We start from the raw sequence: 19,737 nt of genomic DNA, 5'->3' as shown, positions 1-19,737 counted from the left end.
ACTTTTTGGAATTAGGTAAGCAGGATGAGTCCCTCCAGGGAGAGAGAGATTGCACATACCATTCCAACAATATTTCTCTGGAATTTCCATGTATGGCTGGTATTTTGTTCTCATCCTCTACTGTTAAAGCGGTAGCAAAGTATTTATTTAACAAGTCAGCCATTTCCTTATTTTCCGTTCTCTAACCTCTTTTGTCTACCATGGTTGCTTAACTACACGATTGGACCTTGAATTTTGCATTTTAGGGATATGTCCTTAGTCTGTATTGTATCAAATACTTTTTTGACTATTTCCCATTGTTCATCTGCAGGTTTACCCACTAACAGTTCAGTGCAGTTTACTGTGATCAATTTATTTATCATCCCATCAAAGTTTGCCTTACCTAAATTTAAAACCTTGGTTTGGGACTCTCCCTTCTCCCTCTCAAATCCAATGTCAAATTCAATCATATTATTATCACTATTTGCAAGATGTTCCCTTACTGTCAGATTGTTAACTAGTTCTGGTTCATTACTCGTCAGCAAATCCGATATGGCTTGTTCTTTTGTTGGTTCTAAAACATATTGTTCCAAAAAACTGTGCTGAATACATTCTAGAAATTTGTTGCCTTCACTACTTGAGGTGTCCTGCTTCTCCCAGTCTATGTGAAAATTAAAATTTCCCATTTTAACCACTAAGCCTTTGCTACATGCTTCCCTGATCTCCATATTTATGCATTTCCCTACTACATCACAACTCTCTGGAGGTCTGTAGACTACCCCGAACAGAGTCTTATCCACTTTACTGTTCCTTAATTCTACCTACAGTATTTCCACGACCTGATTGCCTTTATTGAAATCTTTCCTTTCCACTGCTGTAATAGTGTCTTTTATCAATATTGCTACTCCTCCTCCTTTCCCAATGTCCCTGTCTTTTCTAAAGATCTTATAACCTGGAATATTTAGCTCCCAGTCCTGTCCAGCTTGTAACCAGGTCTCTGTAATGGCTACTACATCATACCTTTTAAGCTGAATGTGTGCTTCTAACTCATTTGTTTTATTTCTTATGCTACGTGCATTTGTATACATAACTCTTATTTGGGTAACTGTCCCTAACATGCCTATTTGCCCTGACGATGTTCTTCTCACACTTTTTGACTTGTTAAACTTTTGGAATAACTTCTTATTACCTTTTTCTTTCCTGTAGTATTTATGTTATCTTTATCACGACTTGTAATTCTAACTGTTGCTCTCATCCTCTCCTGGCCTTATGTTTTGTTTTCCACCCCCTTACTGGTTTAAAGCTTGTCAGGCGAGTGCTCTAATCACTATTCTACAGGACCTCACTTCAACCGCCCATAGCACGGAAACCGCACTGGTCAAGGTCAATAATGACATCTTGACCATCTGCGAACAGGGCTCCCTCTGCCTCCACGTCCTCCTCGACCTATTGGCCGCATTCGATACGGTCGACCACTCTATCCTCCTCCACCGCTTGTCCTCCCACCTAAACCTTCAAGGCCCTGTCCTTGAGTGGTTTAGGTCGTACCTCTCCCACCGTCTTCATTTTGTCTCCGCTAACGGCTTTTCCTCCAGCCCCCGAACTGTCCCTCAGGGCTCTGTCCTCGGTCCCCTCCTCTTCACCCTCTATATGCTCCCCCTCGGTGACATCATCCGCAGACATGGAGTTAACTTCCACATGTATGCAGATGACACCCAACTCTACCTTTCCTCTTCTACCCTCAACTCCATGACCACCGATGTCCTGACAGCCTGACTGTCCGACATTGAGTCCTGGACGAGAGACAACTTTCTTCAGCTCAACGTGCACAAAACTGAGGCCCTCCTGATTGGCTCACGTCAGCGCCTCCACACCTCAGGCGCCGACACCATCAGCATCCAAGGCTGCACTCTCCACCTCTCAAAGCCAGTCAGGAACCTTGGTGTTCTGTTCGACCCTGAGCTGTCCTTTCTCCCCCATATCCGCGCCACAACTGGCACTGCCCTCCACCACCTCCGGAATATCGCCAGACTACGGCACTACCTCACCCCTCACGCGGCTGAAACACCGGTCCACGCCTTTATCACCTCAAGGCTGGACTACGGGAACTCTCTCCTCGTCGGCCTTCCCGGCACCTCCCTCCACAAGCTGCAGGTCATTCAGAACTCTGCAGCTCGTGTACTGTCCCGCACCAGTCTTCGGGACCACATCACTCCCACCCTCGCTCGCCTCCACTGGCTCCCCATCCCCCAGAGGATTGAATTCAAGATCCTCAACCTCACCTACAAGGCCATTCACGGCCTTGCTCCCTCCTACCTCTCCGACCTACTATCCCCCTACTTACCTGCCCGTACCCTCCGTTCCTCTGGCTCCGGTCTGCTCCACATCCCCCGCCCTAACCACCCTACCATCGGAGGCTGGGCTTTCAGCCTCCCAGCCCCTCGGCTCTGGAACTCCATCCCCCAGTGCCTTTGCCTTGCTTCCTCCCTTTCCTCCTTCAAGGCCGGTCTCAAGACCTTTCTCTTCAACCGAGCTTTCACCTCCCCTCTCAACTCTCTAACACCTCCTCGCTCCCTCCCTTCCTTCCTTCCTCTCATCCTGACCATTTCCCCCCTGCTCGGGTCCCGACCCAACTGTCCAGCGCCTTGGAACGTCCTCCCGACATGAAAGGCGCACTATCAATGCAATCTTGTTGTTGCTGTTAAATAATAAAGCTTGCATTTGCAATGGAGAGCTTTACAGGGATAGGGTTGGATACCAAGCAAGGGTGGGGGGGGTGGGGGGGAGGGGCATGGGTCATAGACACGTTCAAAGAGATGGGACTAGAAGGGGGACTTAAAGATAAGATGGGGGTGAGATGGTGATAGGGGGTGGGTGTTCCTGAAGTTAAGAGTGCAGGAACAAACAGCTCAACCATCAATGGTGGCACAGAGAAAGCAGGGGATGAGTTGGGTAGGAGAAGATCAAAGAGAGAAAGGGGTGTGGATGCATTTGTGAGCATGAAGATCTTGAAATTGATTCGCTGAGAGACAGGGTGCCAGTGGAGCCTGGTGAGGACTGGGGTTATCAGTGTGTAAAGTTTTGTGTCTTTGAATGTTGGTGAGGATACGGGTGGTGGTGCTTTGGAATCAGTTGCTGCCTGTGAACAGTGGAGCCGGGGATACCAGCAAGGAGTGTGTTGGAAAAGTCTAAGCAAGGTATGACAAAAGAGGATCTCAACTCCCTTGAGTTTAGAAGGTTGAGAGGTGATCTAATTGAGCTACAGAGGAACTATTTCCTCTTGGGGGGGAATGCAGAGCAAGGAGGCATCATCTTAAAATTAAAGACTAGGCCGCTTAGGAGTGAAATTGGGAGGCACTTTTTCACATAAAGGATAGTGGAAGTCTGGAACTCTCTCCCTCAAAAGGCCGTGGATGCTGGATCTATTCAAATTTTCAAGACTGAGGTTGATTGACTTTTGTTAGGTCAGAGGATCAAGGGATATGGGAAAAAGTCGGGTAAGTGGAGTGAAGGTACAGATCAGTCATTGTCTTATAGAATGGAGGGGTTGAATGACCTACTCCATGTATCCCATGGAAATCGCTAAAAATAAGTCAAAGAGAAATGCTTAATAAAATTAATATAAATAAAAAAATGGTAAAGGAGAAGATAATGAGATTCAACATAAACACATCTCCAGGACCTGATAGTTTCCACCCTAGGATGTTAAAGGAAATAGGAGAGGAAATTGCAGATGCATTCATCATAATTTTCCAAAGCTCACTAGATTCGGGAATTGTGCCCTTAGACTGGAAAATTGTGAATGTCACCCCTTTATTTAGAAGGGAGGGAGGGAGAAACCAGGAAACTACAGACCTGTCAGCTTATTGGGAAAATACCGGAATCCATCATCAGGGACAAAGTAACTGAACACTTGGACAGGTATGAGCTAGTCAAAGAGAGTCAGCGTGGATTTGTGAAGGGTAGGTCGTGTCTGACTAATCTGGTTGAATGTTTTGAGGAGGTCACTAAAATGGTGAATAAGAGAGTGTCTATGGATGTTGTTTATATGGACTTTCAGAAGGCATTTGATAAGGTTCCACACAAAAGATTATTAGCAAAAATGGAAGCGCATGGAGTCAGAGATAACCTTGTGATGTAGCTTGGTAATTGGTTGGGAGGCAGGAAACAGAGAGTAGGGATAAAGGGAACGTTCTCTGATTGGTGGGACGTGACAAGTGGTGTCCCTCAGGGGTCTGTACTGGGACCCCAGCTATTCACCATATATATAAATGACTTGGATGAAAGAATAGAAAATTTTACATCCAAGTTTGCATACAACACTAAGCTAGGAGGCTCAGTAAGTTGTGTAGATGGGAGCAGGAAGTTACAAGGGGACTTAGACAGATTAAGTGAGTGGGCAAAGCTGTGGCAGATGGAGTTCAATGTAGGGAAGTGTAAGGTCATAGAATCATACAGCACAGAAAGAGGCCATTCGGCCTATCGCGTCTGTGCCGGCTCCTTAAAGAGCAATCCAACTCAATCCCACTGGCCCGCTTTCTCTCCATAGCTCTGCAATTCTGTCCTCCCCAAGTATCCATCTACTTCTCTCTTAAAAGTTGTTATTTAATCGACTTCCACTACCCTTTCAGGTAATGCATTCCAGATCCGAACAACTCGCTGGGTGNAAAAAAATATCCTAACTTCCCCTCTGTTTCTTTTAACAACTATCTTAAATCAGCGTCCTCGGGTTACTGACGCACATGCCAGTTGAAACAGTTTTTCCCAGTTCAACCTATCAAATCCTCTCATGATCTTGAAAATCTCTATGAAATCCCCTTTTAATCTTCTCTGCTCTAGGGAGGTCATCCACTATGGACCAAAAAAAGATAAAGCAGAATATTTTCTTAATGGGGAGAAATTAAGAACGGTGGAGGAGCAAAGAGCTTTGGGTGTCCATATTCACAAATCACTACACCTCAGGAAAGATATTGGCCCTGGAGGGGGTGCAGCACAGGTTCACCAAAATGTTACCAGAGATAAAAGGGTTAAGTTACGAGGAAAGACTGTGTAAACTTGGATTGTATTCCCTTGAGTTTAGAAGGTTGAGGGGTGACAAAGGGATTTGATAGGGTAGATACAGAGAAGCTATTTCCTCTGATGGAGGAATCCGAAACAAGGGGGAATAGTCTTAAAGTTAGAACCAGGCCATTTAAGAGTGAAATTAGGAAGCATGTTTTCACTCAAAGGGTGGTAGAAAATTGGAATTCTCTCCCCCAAAAGGCCGTAGATGCTGGATCCACCCACACCTTGAAGAGTGGGGTTGATAGATTTTTGGTGGGTCAGGATATTAAGGGATATGGGTAGAAAGCAGGAAATTGGAAATTGATCAGCCGTGATCTAATTAAATGGCGGAACAGGCTGAATGGCCTACTCCTGATCTTATATTCCTAAGCGTTTGATTCCCAGGCAGGGCAAAACCTTAAGCAAGTTTCCTTACTCCACACGTCTCTGTTTACCTAGCAGTAAGTAGGAACCTGGTTGTTAGTTGATTGGTAGATCGTTTTGGGGGGTAATAATCCCTTCAAAAAATAAAAAAAAATTGGTCACTCAATCTACGGCTGTTTGTGGGACACTACTTGTACAATATGCAAGGTAGAAATCCCTGCAGCCTAAAGTCACATTCAATTACTTCCAGATTTCTTATTGTTTGATCAAAATCATTTTAACAGGACAATTTCCCTGTGATGGGAGGTGAAAAGGAATCACAATAGCTCAGCATCTTTACAGCAATTTTACATATTATTTATTATGCCAGCCATTAACCGTTGGCCACCAATTGGGACAGATTGGGATGGCCTTCCAACGTGAAAGGCGCTGTATAAATGCAATTTGTTATTGTTGTGGTGGTTGAATTGGTATGAATTAAGGATCTTAAAATCTGCTAAGAAACCACGGTGTGAGATGAGGAAAATTAAAGCAGAGTTAATAATAATAATCCTTACACTTATCATCTCATTGAGGCGTCTCAAAGTGCTTCACAGAATATATTGTAAAGTGAATTGATTATTTTGACTAATTTCAAGATATTTCCTCACCTCCCCACTGATCCCCCCACCCCCCAAAAAAGCAAGATTCACAGCACTGGGGGCTTCCTCACAGAACGTGACACCCATTCATTGATCGCTGTTGATTCTGCCACTAAGTAACTGATCGGATCAATGGTTTGAGAAAACAGTGCAATAACCTCCACACACGCACCCGCCTCCCCCAGTCTCGGCTGTCCTCAGGTGACTGGGAAGAAGGCTGGAGCCTCAGGTGCATATATGTTTACACTCAACAGTATCAACCCAGAATTTTAGGCATAATAATCGTTTTCATTGCTTTACAGACACACATGGACAGCCGGAGGATACAAACTCATCTGCACCGCATCCACCTCGATACAAGCAAAAGCCGCTGCTTTGTTTTGTTGTGGGGGGGAGGGGGATATTTTGTAACTTAACTTTTTATCTTAACTGCTTTAACTTTGCTCCCTTACCAGGCTCCCAAACCTACCAGGTTGCATTGATCTTCCAAGAGGAGATCCTTGAAATCGCTGCTCCAATCCATGCCGGGGGTGGGGGTTGAGGGGGGAATGTCTGGGGAAGAGAGTGAAAATCGAGCAACTTTTGTTACAAAGAAATTTTGTTACAATGACAGCTCCATTCAAACATCTGGTGGAGCGCAGGCGCATTAGCCAGTTTACCTCCCCTTCCTCTCCACCCCCCCCACTTCACTGTTCCTCCCACCTCCCCCCTCTCAAGGGAACTATGTGCAAATATTCAGGAACCATTGACTAGAGCTGACACTAAATCAGAAATTCCAAATGCAATTGGAGTAATTTTAATTCTGGCTCTCTCAATTGGATTGTGTCTGGCTCGGTCGGTGGTATCCTCGCCTATGAGTTAGAAAGTTGTGGGTATAATACTAATAATCCTTGGTTATGATGTAGCTTTATCATGTTGTTGAGACATTTTAAAGCACTTCACAGAATATATTGTAAAGTAAAGTATTTTGTGAACCAAACGTGGTAGCCAATCGTGCACAACAGTGTCCCACAAACGGTCGTGGATTGTTCTGACCCCAAGCATGTTTTGAGGGATTATTACCTCTAGAAAGCGATCCAACAATCAACTAACATCTGGGCTCCTACTTACAGCTTGGTAAACAGAGGCATGTGGAGTAAGGAAACTTGCCTAAGCCCCACCCGGAAATCGAACCTGGTACTCTCGCTTGCAAAGTGAGTGGGCTAACCAAACTCCACAATTCGCTTTGTTACTTTGTACTCCACAGAAATTCTCTGTGAAGTTCTTTGAAACATTTTGACATTATAGGCACTATATAAAGTTCTGCATGGAAGAAAGATATCGATAATGCACACTGGTTCAAGAATTATTTGTGTGTTTGGGCATCTGTGGTTGTGTGTGTGTTTGTGTGTGTCTGTGTTTGTGTATTTGTTTGTTCATGTGTGTGAGGAGAACTGGTAAATATTAACAGCTGTTAAATTAATTAGTGGTTCTTATTCCATATGCCACCAGATATCAACAGAATACATTAACAGCTCGGGATAAAAAAGGCGAAAGCAGTGAATAATAATAATAATAATCCTTGCATTTGATATAGCCTTGCGGCGAAATACATTAGGAAAATTATTACTAGAAGAAAAAAGGGGGTTAGAAGATATATACCTCACACAGGAGATAGCCGGAATATGGAATGCTTTACTATGTTGGCTGTTGAAGCCAAGTTCCTAATAGCATTAAAGAGGAAGTGATAAATTCTTGAAAAATAACATGAAAGGGTAAAGGAAAGGCCAGGGGAATGGGATTGGGGATTTATGGCGAGAATAAGGGAGCTCATGACAATTATTAATATGAAAAAGTATGGGGGAAAGAGCAGGAGAGTGGGAATAGATTTATTAAATAATAATCCGTGCATTTGATACAACAACAAAACTAGATTTGTATAGCATTTGATACAACAACAAAATTACATGTGTGTCCCGAGTGGGTCTTGAATCCACAAACCTTTGACTCAGAGGTGAGAGTGGTACCAAACAAGCCAGGGTGACATTTATAGAATCTTACAGCAAAAAAGGAGGATATTCGACCCATCATGCTTGTGCTGGCTCCTTGAAAGAGTTATCTAATTAGTCCTATTTCCCCATAGATTTCCTTTTCAAATATTCCAAATATTTCCTTTTCAAGTACCCTATTGAAAGTTATTATTGAGAGAGAGCCATGAAAAACTCTATATCAAATGCAAGGATTATTATTATTATTATTCACTTCCTCCCACCTCACACTCTCTCTCTGCCTCTCATACTTCCCCTCTCACACTGTCAATCTCTCTCTGTTCTCTCTCTCTCAATCACTTTCTCATAGTCTCTTTCCCCTCTCTTTCTCTCCCCCCTCACTCTCCCCACTCTATTTCTCCACCCTTCCCTTCTCTCTCCTCTCTCTCTCTCCATCTCTCTCTCCCTCTCCCCCCCACCCCCTCTCTCAATCTCTTTCTCCCCCCTCCTCTTCCCCACCCCTCTCTCCCCTCCCTTTTTCTCGCCCTTCACTCCCCCTTCTCTCTCCCAAGTGCGGGTCACAATCTGCAGTGGCAGGACCTGGTGGTTAGTTGCTCAGGACGTGGATGGTAAGTGATGCACTTGCCTTCCTGACAGACTGCAGTAAAGACTGTGTGCTGCGTCCTCCCAACCATCGGCTCCTGCCACTGCCCTGGGAGGACGTTCACCAGGGAGGGAGGGAGTGGAAGTTGAAATGGTGGAAATAGTCTCGAGCCGCATAAAATCACCTGCCTGTTGGACCAATGCTGCTTTATAGCATATAGCACCAGATCAGATGGATCAAATAGTGTTCTTCAATGTAATGTGATTTCTATGATCCTTGTAACTCTGTAAAAGCTGGCACCAGCCTGGTAATTACAGCATTAAACTACAGGATTTACACTCAGATCCAGGTTTAGATCACTAAATTATTCAAGTCAAGGGAAGCCAGATGGGGGATTGGAATGGGGGTTGGAGAGTAACCAACTGGTGTGACAATCACCCAAGAGTGATGAGGATTGTAAAGAATGCCATGATCTAGCTCATCCCACTCTAGAAACAGAAAACATGAGGTCTGGTGGGGAGGGGGTGCGTAGTCGCAGGTGGAATATTACAGAGGAGAAGTGAAAAGAGACCATGGTAAAGTCTAGATATCCTACTCCCTACCTCAGGTGCTGACAGCATCCACCTTCATGGATGCACTTTATACCTCACAGAGCCAATACAGAACCTCAGCGTCCTGTTCGACGCTCAACCGTTCTTCATCCCCCACATCTGTGCCATGTCCCGCTTTTCCTGTCCCCACCTCCGCAACATTGCCCATCTCCGGCACTGTCTTTCACTGCAGGCCACCGAGACCCTCATCATTCATTAAATCAGGTTTGACTATGCAAACTCCCTGCTTGGCGGTTGAGCCTTCAGCCTCTCTGCCACCACCCTCTGGATCTCCATCCCACAGTCCCACCGCCTCGCCCCCTCCCTTGTCTCTTTCAAGACCCGTCTCAAGACCCTCCTCTTCAACTGTGCCTTTGGTCACCATCCTACACCTACTCTCCCCTCCCTCCATCCCTCCTAATCCCAACCACCAGCTCAGGTGTAGATCCCTGACTGTCCAACTTGGGATGTCCTCCTGATGTGAAAGGGACTATACAAATGTAATTTGTTGTTGTTGTTGTTTGAATAAACTCGTTTGGAACTGGCCTATTCAGTTATTTTCCTCAAGGTTAGTTTTGTGCAATGTGTCAGTAATACGACAATTTGTCGTTCTATTTTTCAGTGAAATAACACATGAGTCAGTGATGAGAACAGTTCCCCTACTACTCAGCAACAATGTGGAAAGAAATGGGAAGTGACAAGTATATACCAGAATGAAAACAATAGTCTGTCTATTTAGTGAAGAAGAATTACAATGAATAATATGGGTTTTAGTTTTGCATTCACAATATTCAAATAAGTTTAAAACTGAAGTTTTTTTTCGTAAGCTTCTCAGAAAGTAATAGTTTTAGGGGAAATAGACATTGCTGTTTGGAACAATAAACCTATATTGTTCATTTAGAACAATGATATTGACTTGGGAATCCCCTCTTTCCCACAAAAAATACCCTCCATTTGACAGTTCAGTTGGTAAGCCATTGCCTTGTGTGAAACAACAAACAGGCCTGGAAGATTCTAGGCTTGATCACAGTTTGTACTGAGATAGGCTAACTTGGTACAGGGCAATTCTAGTACTAAAATTGGCCGCAGTATCCCTGAGCTAAGGCAGACAAGAAAATCAGCCAGTTGGTGATTATTCCCATTGATGAGCACTGCTTGAAAGATGGTGCTTTCCCGCAACCAACAGCTTAGATTGTCCAGCACCTTGGGAGAACAACAATTTGCATTTATATAGCGTCCCTCATGCAGGATAGATTCCCAGAGCGCTTGAGAGCAGGGACATCCTCCTGACGTGAAAGGCGTTATGAAAATGTAAACATGTATTGTGTATAGTATTGTAGAAGTGTGCTTGCTTGTATGTTACAACAAGGACAGAATTGGGCATTCGGCTGTGATCCCACCCACGCCTGATATCACAGATGAGCTCATAGTCACTATCTGTGGCCACTTGGGAAAAGCAATAGTCAGCACCCATGGAATGAAAGCCTTTTGGGAGCAGAGGGAAGAAACTATGGTGGGAAAAGTAAGACAAGATTTTAAGAGGTTTGTTTTTGGTAACTGGACAATATATTTGCTAAGTTAGACGGTACTGCTGGCTAGGAACTTGTGCCTATGCTCACCTCCACGTTTTTTTGGATTACGGCAGCAAAAGCATGAATCCACCCTCTAAGCATAATCTTTAGTTCTCTGTTCAAAGGCAAATAAAAGTACCCACAGATGATTGTCTGATTTTCCTTTCATTCTGTGACTTCAAATATATGGCTCTTTTGCAACTTATTTTAAGGGGGGAGGGTGCCAGGAGTCTAAAGTCACTAAAATAAACACCACAGACCTGATGGGTTGGAACTCCACCCCACGGTCCCTTCGCCTCGCTTCCTCCCTTGCCTCCTTCAAGGCCAGTGTCAAGACCCTTCTCTTCAACCGTGCCTTTGGTCTCCCTCTCTGCCTTCCCTCACCCCTACACCACCTCTCCCCCATGCTTGGGCCCCGACACCTGACTGTTCAGCGCTTTGGGACGTCCTCCCGACGTGAAAGGCGCACTATAAATGTAATTTTGTTGTTGTTCTGTGCTGCCTCCAATTAGTGAGAACAGCTTCATTTTTCCTTAAAGTCTACTCTGTAAAACTATCAGCAAGAACACCCATAATGTGCACACACATAGCAGCAGTTTGATGGATAGATGTGCTACGACTCCGTCACCCACAAGTACATTTCCCCACCAGAAAAAGTAGTTTTTATTGAATGTGGCACAGTAAGTAGTAAATAGCGCTTTGAATACATTCTTTACACACTTAACCCTGTTAGAAATACAATATACACAGAGCTCCAAATGTTTGCAACATTGATTCTGGATAAACGTTATACTGTGTACACAAGGAAAGCACAATGCAGATTTCCGCAGTACAACCTATAGCTTGTTACATTTAAGCAAATACATAGAATTACAGCACAGGAACAGGTCATTTAGCTGAACTGGCCATACCAGTGTTTATACTTCACACAAGCCTCCATCCTTCTAAATCTCTTCTATTCCCTAACACTTACACTTGTGTGTATTTTTTTAAAAGAATATAGTGAACAATTCACTCATTCATTTCTATAGCAGTCTGCACTATCAGTGTAGAAAGATGAAGGAGAGGCGGCAGCACAGCAATGTAGTGTGGGAAACAAAGTCACCCACATGCCGCAGGAATGGCAGTCATTCACAACAGCCGTTTTAACAACAAAGTTTCAACAACATTGCAAATAGGCAAAATAATTAAAACATTAACTTCTCCTTGTGCTATTGCTACAGTTCTCTCTTCTCGTGGTACTTGTGAATTTTAGTAAAGCTTTCATACTAAGTGGTCTCTGCTCTCTCCTTACCCTGTCAGAGTGATTCTCTGCTAAAGGTGGCTTCAACCGAGTCAAAATTAGACACTCAGACTGGTATTTCCAGATAACTCCAAAGTGAACTTTAAAATTATATTGGATGAACATTCAACAACTATACTTTGCAATCTCACTAAAATAAAGGTATTGTCACATTTAAACAAATCTTAGGTTTCATTATTCAAAGTTTACATGAGAAGTTAAAATCACACAAAATGTTAATTTCTAGAAGAAATAGTCCAGTGTTGTGTGCCTGGCTGCTGATTTAACCTCCACTGCCTTGGCGTGCAGCTGACCCTCAGCATCAGCCAAAGTCTGCCACACATTGAGTCCATGATCAAGACAAAAATCCTTCACTTATACCAATAAACTCAATGCATCAGCATAAGTGAGAGAGGTCTTTGATGTTGTCAGTAGCTCTTCCTGTTCCTTCTCCTAGGGGTCCTGTTCCTCAGTGTCCCTGGTAGAAACTCCTCCACAGGAGCTCAGGCTAGGTGCTAGGCACTGGGTGAAGTTGATTTTCCGCTCGCTCTGCTTCCACGATCCCAACACTCCACGCACCGCGCATGCACGACTGGAACCCATTCCGCCCACAGTAGCAGCGTCGAGCAAACAGTGCAAGTGGCCTGAGGCTTAGCGCGCTGTGTACAGGTTAGTAGCGGAGAGGGGTGTTTGTATTGTGTTTGTACTGGAGGAGGGCGCTTGTAGTGGCTGCAATCAATGATCATTGTCCTGAATAGTGAGGTGCCCATTTTTCTGAAGCAGACAGACTATCTTTTAATATAGACAATGAAAGTGACTGAATATGGGCCCACAATTGTGAGGTGGCTGGAATACTGAGGTGACTGCAAACCAGGTTTCTACTGTATATTATTTACTCATTACTCTGTCTGCCTGAAAGGGCGGTGGAAGCCGATTCGATAACAACTTTTAAGAGAGAAGTAGATAATTATTTGGGGAGGACAAGTTTGCAGGGCTATGGGGAGAGCGCGGGGGAGTGGGATTGATTTGGATAGCTCTTTTCAAAAAGCCGGCACAAACACGATGGGCTGAATGGCCTCCTTCTGTGCTGTATAATTCTATGATTACTAAGGATTGCAAAAATAGGGTAACCATGACATTTCCTCCTCTCGATAATCAATATATTCAGAAAATAACATCTTTTTTTATCAATCTATAGGTGGAAAGAATTCAAGAGTCCAACAAAATATCTGTCACAAAACTTTCTGTTCTGTCGTATTATTTTTTATGGATGCCTGTTGCTGATCTCTGTCTGTCTGTCTGAAAACCGCATGCACTTCAAGTTCAGCTAGAAGACAGAAACGTACACACATTATCATGTTTTTAAAGACTTATGCCAGTTATTACTATAAAAAACATATTCTTATGTATAACAGAGCCACTCATTATAACTCAATTTTGATGATAATCATTAGGTCAATCCCAGAATTTAGAATACCATTTCCAGACGATCCCATTGAACATTTGACAACTGCATTTGACTGTCACCGCCAGGTGTTTATACAGTCCAGTTTTTGAATGGCTCCTGCATTCTCGCATCCCTCAATATCTGAACCCGGAGAAAGGGCTTGTCTTGCATGCCATTATTTCCCCAACATTCGAATGGTTTGATAAACTTGAACTTATTTGACCTGGTCAACGAAACTGTTATCTGTTTACCTCTGGAAATGAGGATTTTTATCGTTTTAGGAATTCCACAATTTTGCATGCAACCCACCATGTAGTTTTATCCTCCCTTTTGATATTGGGCCACCAGTATTCCCTTAGAATTTCCTTGGTCCCTTTTACTCCATTTTGGAGACTACTAGGTCCTCATGTGTCATCATAATGAATAAGTTGGTTTAAAGTCTTCCTTTGCCAGTAAAACATGGACACCTTCACTTGAACCTTTTTGCCTCTGGCCCAGAATGGAAGTTTCTCCATTTGCCCTGACTCCAGGAATGTCGCTAACTTTTACTCAGGGTTAGAAGTAAAATCACAGTTTACCGCCCATGTCACTGATACCTTGGCAGCCTGTGGTGGCTCGTTCAAGTAGCATGCAGAACGAGCGAGTAGGTCTGCACGGCTATTGCCAATATTGTGCACACCATCTTTTTGGTGTCCAGGCGGGGGTCAAACTTGGATTAGAGGTTTCTGTTTTTTTCTCCCCTCGCAAATCTGTTGGCAATACTGCTTATGGACTAAGGATTTTCTCTTATGGTTCTTCCATAAGGGGAAACCCTTTCCAATATTCCGCAACCCACTTAGTTAAGTCATCCGTTTAGGCTCGACACGTATAGGCTGTTTGCAACCACTCAGAATAGGTTCGGATTCAGCAATACCAACAGGTCAGAGTCTCAGGATGTTTTAATCAAAACAAACCTTTAATTATGCACACATGTATAAAAAAAAATCACGTCTATCTTAATAAAACAGAGCAATACTACTGAGCGTTGCAGGTTCAGCTCTTTGTCTTTACAGCAAGCAAACTTTAGTTCTTCAAGCTATCAAGCCTTGTGTTTTTCCTAGCTCTCAGTCTTCTGTCTTCTTTGTCCAAGCTTTCAATCTTCATTGTTCTCTGCAACCACTCAGTGATGCTCTGGAGTTAACTAATTTACTTAAGTTGGACTGCGGTTTTTATAAAAGTTTCTACCAGACAGAGACAGGCTCCAACCTCGGAAGGGAGAAGCAAGATGCCCTGTGTTGAAGAATAATGAGCAAGCTGCTTTGTCTCAAAAGAGTCTGCTTATCTAGAAGATATGGGTACAAGGATGTGCAAGGGTCGAGTATGTTCGTTACGTGCTAAGATGCGTGATTGGAGAAGAAGCTTCATAAGCATTTCTTTTATGCCATTTTAACCAACTTACAACAGAATCACTAATGATAACCACCTTTACATCTGACAGGAGGAGCTTAAGCGCCTCCAACAAAGCAGTTACCTCAGCAGCCTGTACTCAAATACCTTTGCAGGAGATAGAGCAGTTCTCCGTCTCTTGCCAACCCATTGCTGTCCATTTACTGATAACAATCCCAGCACCAGCCAACACCCTTTTGACATCCTGCGAAGAGCCATCGCAATACACAACCATTAACCTTTCCACCAGGTCCCAAAGAACCGCTTCCGATGGGGATCTGCTTTCAGACAGTAAGCTGTCTAACTCCAAATCTGCTTCTGACCGAGTGTGAAACTCTACCATGGGGTCTTATAAAAGCCCTTCCCACAGAGCCCACCTTGGCCTTGAAGCCTTTTGGCTTTTTCCTCTGCCCTGCGCTGCCAATCTGATGCCGATGCATGCAGTTGAAATTTTTATTTTCTCTGCATGCTGTGCAAAATTTCAAATTTTTGCTAAAATTGTAGTGGCAGCTGAGAGATTGCTTTCCTTGAAGTTGAATTTGTTTTTGGCTCGAGAGAATTGGAAGCTAATGTATTTTAGAGGAATCAATTCCCCCTCTTGACAGACCCTGACTATTGCGGAGTCAACCCACTTGTACCGACACCAGTAAGTCCTTACCAACGACTCTAAGTGCCAGCAGTATCTTGCAGAGTCTCCAGCTCCGGCTGCACGTGGTCAAGATCTACACTGCCTTCTATCTCCCCTGCCTTTGTGAGCCTTTGATATGAAGGTTTTACCAGCACAGAATAGTTAAGCACATGATTGTTGGCATTGTTACAGAGCCCCCAAATTCCTTGTAATGGTTTCCTATTTTGAAGAGTCACAAGTTTTCTAATTCTATCTAGATAACCCTCCTAAAAACCTACCCCATCTTCTGAGACAGTGTGGCCAAGGTAAATCTACTTTATATCTGCTTATCTGGCTTTTCTTAAGGTTTATGTTGAACCCCAAAGAAGCGAGTGCTTCCAGCACTCCATCCAATTTCTTAAGGTGTTCAGTTGGACTATCATCCGCCCAAAAAATATCATCTACATAACAAATGACACCCAGGATCCCAATCACGGTTTGTTGTTGGCACTTGTTCAAGATGGCTGGGGAATATTTCCATCCCTGGGGCATTTGGTTCCAATAGAACTACTGTCCATGGAATGTAAATGCCGTTTTCCACCTATCGTCTTTAGCTAAGGGAACACTCCAGAACCTGTTAGCTAGATCCAAAGTAATTTTGTATCTTCCCTTAGGAAGGTTGTCTAAATCTCCACTCAAATGGATGCTATGACCCACTGCTGTTTCGGTAACAGTATTTAACTGACGGAAGTCTACAACTAGTTGCCATGACCCATCTGCTTTATGCACTGGCAAAAGAGATGAATTTGTTGAAGGTTCACATTTTGTAATTATATCTCTCCTTTCTAATTCTCAGATAACTCTCCTTTCTAATTCTCTGTCTTTTTAGATCAGAGATTGAGTCACTGGGTAAGGGGTATTGGGGAACGGGTTTATGGTTCTGGAGTCCTGTAGCTCAGTGGTTAGAGCACTCGCTTTGCAAGTGAGAGACCCGAGTTCAATTCCAGGCAGAGGGCGAAACCTTGGGCAAGTTTCCTTACTCCACACGCCTAATAATAATCCCTCCAAAACCAAAAACAATAATAAATTGGTCATTTTCAATCTACGACTGTTTGTGGGACATTGCTGTGCGCAATTGGCTGCCGCGTTCGCCCACAAATATACAGTCAATTCACTTTACAGTGTGTTCTGTGAAGCGCTTTGGGACGTCCTCCTGACATGAAAAGCGCTATATCAAATGCAAGGATTATTATTATTATTATGGTTCCCTCCACGTATCCTAACCTCATGCTGAATTAAACCGGAGTCTAATTTATGATTAGCTCTACAGCTGCAAACCTGTAAAACTCTACAAAGCTCATCTATGTCTAACTATGTGTGGATATACTGCTTCTGTTCAGCCGGGTTTACATCCACATGCATACTGCTATTACTTTATGGCGATCCGACTCTCTAAGAAAGTCGCATTCCAGTATCACATTTTCCATTCATCCTCTTCAGGATGAACAACTATTTTCATTGCAATTACTTCAGATTGCTCTACATCTGTAATCTCAGCCATTTGATCGTACATTTGTATTAACTCACCTCATACCCCCTCTACCAGCACACCCTTTCCGTTCAGGCTCCTCTCTTGCTATATTCTTACTGAGTACTGTTACCTGCGCCCACGTGTTTACTAAAGCATTATTAATTTTTCCACATATAATAACAGGAATGCGGGGACGACTGGCAAAGCTCACGCTCACCGGAAGATTGCCACTGTCCTATCATGTACCCATAGGGATTTGAGAATTCTCTGCTTTGCCAAAGTCCTGGAACGCATTGTTGGAGGTCAACTTTGGTCACACCCTCCCTCCACTCCCTCCCCAAGCCCCTGCAGTCTGGTTTTGGCCCTGCCCACAGAAACAGCACTTGTTCAAAGTCACAAACGACATCCTCTCTATCTGTGACCAGGGTACCCTTGGCCTCTTCATCCTCGTGGATCTCTGCCGCGATCGACACAGTTGACCACACCATCCTCCTCCACCGCCTCTCCTCCCTCATCCACCTTAGTAGGACCGCAATCAAATGGTTCGAGTCCTGCTTAACCAACCGCCTCCGTTTCATCTCGGCAAATGGTTTCTCCTCCCACCCCCGCCCGGTCACCTGCAGAGTACCCCAGGGCTCCATCCTTGGCCCTCTGCTTTTCCTCATCTATACGCTCCCTCTGTGTGATGTTATCGCAGACACGGGGTAAACTTCCACATGTATGCGGATGATACATAAATCTACTTTGCCTCCTCCAGTACCAACTCCAGGTCCCCCGATGTTCTATCAGCTTGTCTGGCAGACATCAAGGCCTGGATAAGTGCAAACTTCCTGCAGCTGAATGTGGACAAAATGGAAGCCATATTTCTTGGCTCCCATCAACATCTTCACTCCTGCAGATTTGAACTCCCTGGGCTCTCCCTCACTCACCAAACTAGTGCACAATCCAGCTGTCCTTCCTTCCCCACATCTGGTACCTGAGCAGGACTGTCTTCTTCCACCTCCGCCACATTGCCCGGCTCCAACCATACCTTACCCCAAATGCAGCTGAAACCCTCGTGTATGCGCTTGTCATGTCCACCCTGGATTACTCAAACACCTCGCCGGTCTCCCCAATTCCACTATTCAAAAGATCCAGCTCAGTCAGAACTCTGCTGCCCACATTGACCTGGACCAAGCTCTGTTCCCAGGTCTCACCAGTTCTGGCCAGGCTCCACTGGTTCCCTATCACCGAACGAATCAACTTCAAGATCCTCACACTTGTGTTCAAATCCCTTCACTAACTGGCACCTCCCTACCTCTCCGACCTCCTAACTCCTCTATCCACCTCCTGGTGCCTCCACTCGACTGGTAATGGTCTGCTGCCTGTCCCTCACGCCCTCCGCCCCACCATCGGAGGTCGCGCTTTCAGCCACTACACTCCGAAACTCTGGCACACTCTTCCTCCCTCTTAATTATTACATCCCAGTGCCCTGGTTAGAGTGGATTAACATCAGAAGAACACAACTTTTTCTATCTGGTGCCAGTGCCATTAGAAACATCTTTCCCCAGAACTCTTTTGAAAAGTTTGGTGATTTGGGACACTGGCACTCAGGTGGGTGCTAGAACCTGGTCTATTTTCTCTGGAAGCCCTCTTTCTCGTACAACTGTCCGCTTAATTTCGCTAAGTGCCATGACCAAACTATCCCACTCGGGGTTGATCAGGTGCCTTCAGCGTTTGTTAACTACTGATTGCAAATGAATCTGCACGGCAGTTTTACTCTGTAAAACTACCAACTTTTCTATTGATATCACTGAATCCAACCAGCTTTCAACTACTTTGAATTCAGGCAAAGTCCCTGTCAAGGATTTAAGCCTTAGCACACTTTCTGTGTGTGAGTGATTCCCCAGCTGTACGCCATTATCATTTGCCACATGGGTGCTTTCCCGCATGCAATTCGCGCCCATCAAAACTCCCAGTCTCTCGTTTGGGAGGCTCTTCTCTTTAATTCTGTTATTTGGTACAGCTGCCCTGCCTCGTCTAACCTTAATTGGACTATAATTTCTTCTACTGGCAGAAGTTGATTAGACAAACTCAGCACCTCAGCCTGCATTTCTTGCAAAGCTATATTTATTTCAGTTACTTTATTTTCATATTTTTCTGAAAGCATTTGTTTTCTGTGGCTCAAAAACCTGTGTTGCATTTTTTGCACTTTCTCTATATTTCTGAGTTAAATGTATTCTTGCTGTTAGCCCCGATGCCAAGGAGAAGATTGCTGCTCCCATTTCTGCCTTTAGGAGATAGTCTGCACCATTATTTAAATACAGAAACAGGTCTGCTCTTAATTGTGGAGCAGAACCAATTATCAGATGTTCCGCTGGTCCCTTTTTCCCTGGCTTTGAACTGAGTGAGTACTTTTGTGAGGTATCCCTCCCAATTTTGCTTTGTGGCCTCCTCCCATGTGGTCTCTACAACTATCCCCGCACACTCTTTCACTGCTGGTACTCTCGGTACCTCATACAAACTCTAAACTTTTTCTCTATTGATATCCCACACAGTGCGCCAAGGACCCTCCACATAGGATCTTCTTGTCTCTGAGCTAGCCGGTGATCCCCGTTCTCGAACCACAATAATGGGCTGTAAAGAGTCAGGTATAGTTTTGTCTGTACTGCTCACTCGGGTAGAGG

Source organism: Callorhinchus milii, unplaced genomic scaffold, assembly GCF_018977255.1.
Source record: "Callorhinchus milii isolate IMCB2004 unplaced genomic scaffold, IMCB_Cmil_1.0 Scaffold2, whole genome shotgun sequence".
Classification (NCBI taxonomy): Eukaryota; Metazoa; Chordata; class Chondrichthyes; order Chimaeriformes; family Callorhinchidae; genus Callorhinchus; species Callorhinchus milii.
Note: the sequence above shows the minus strand (reverse complement) of the source record.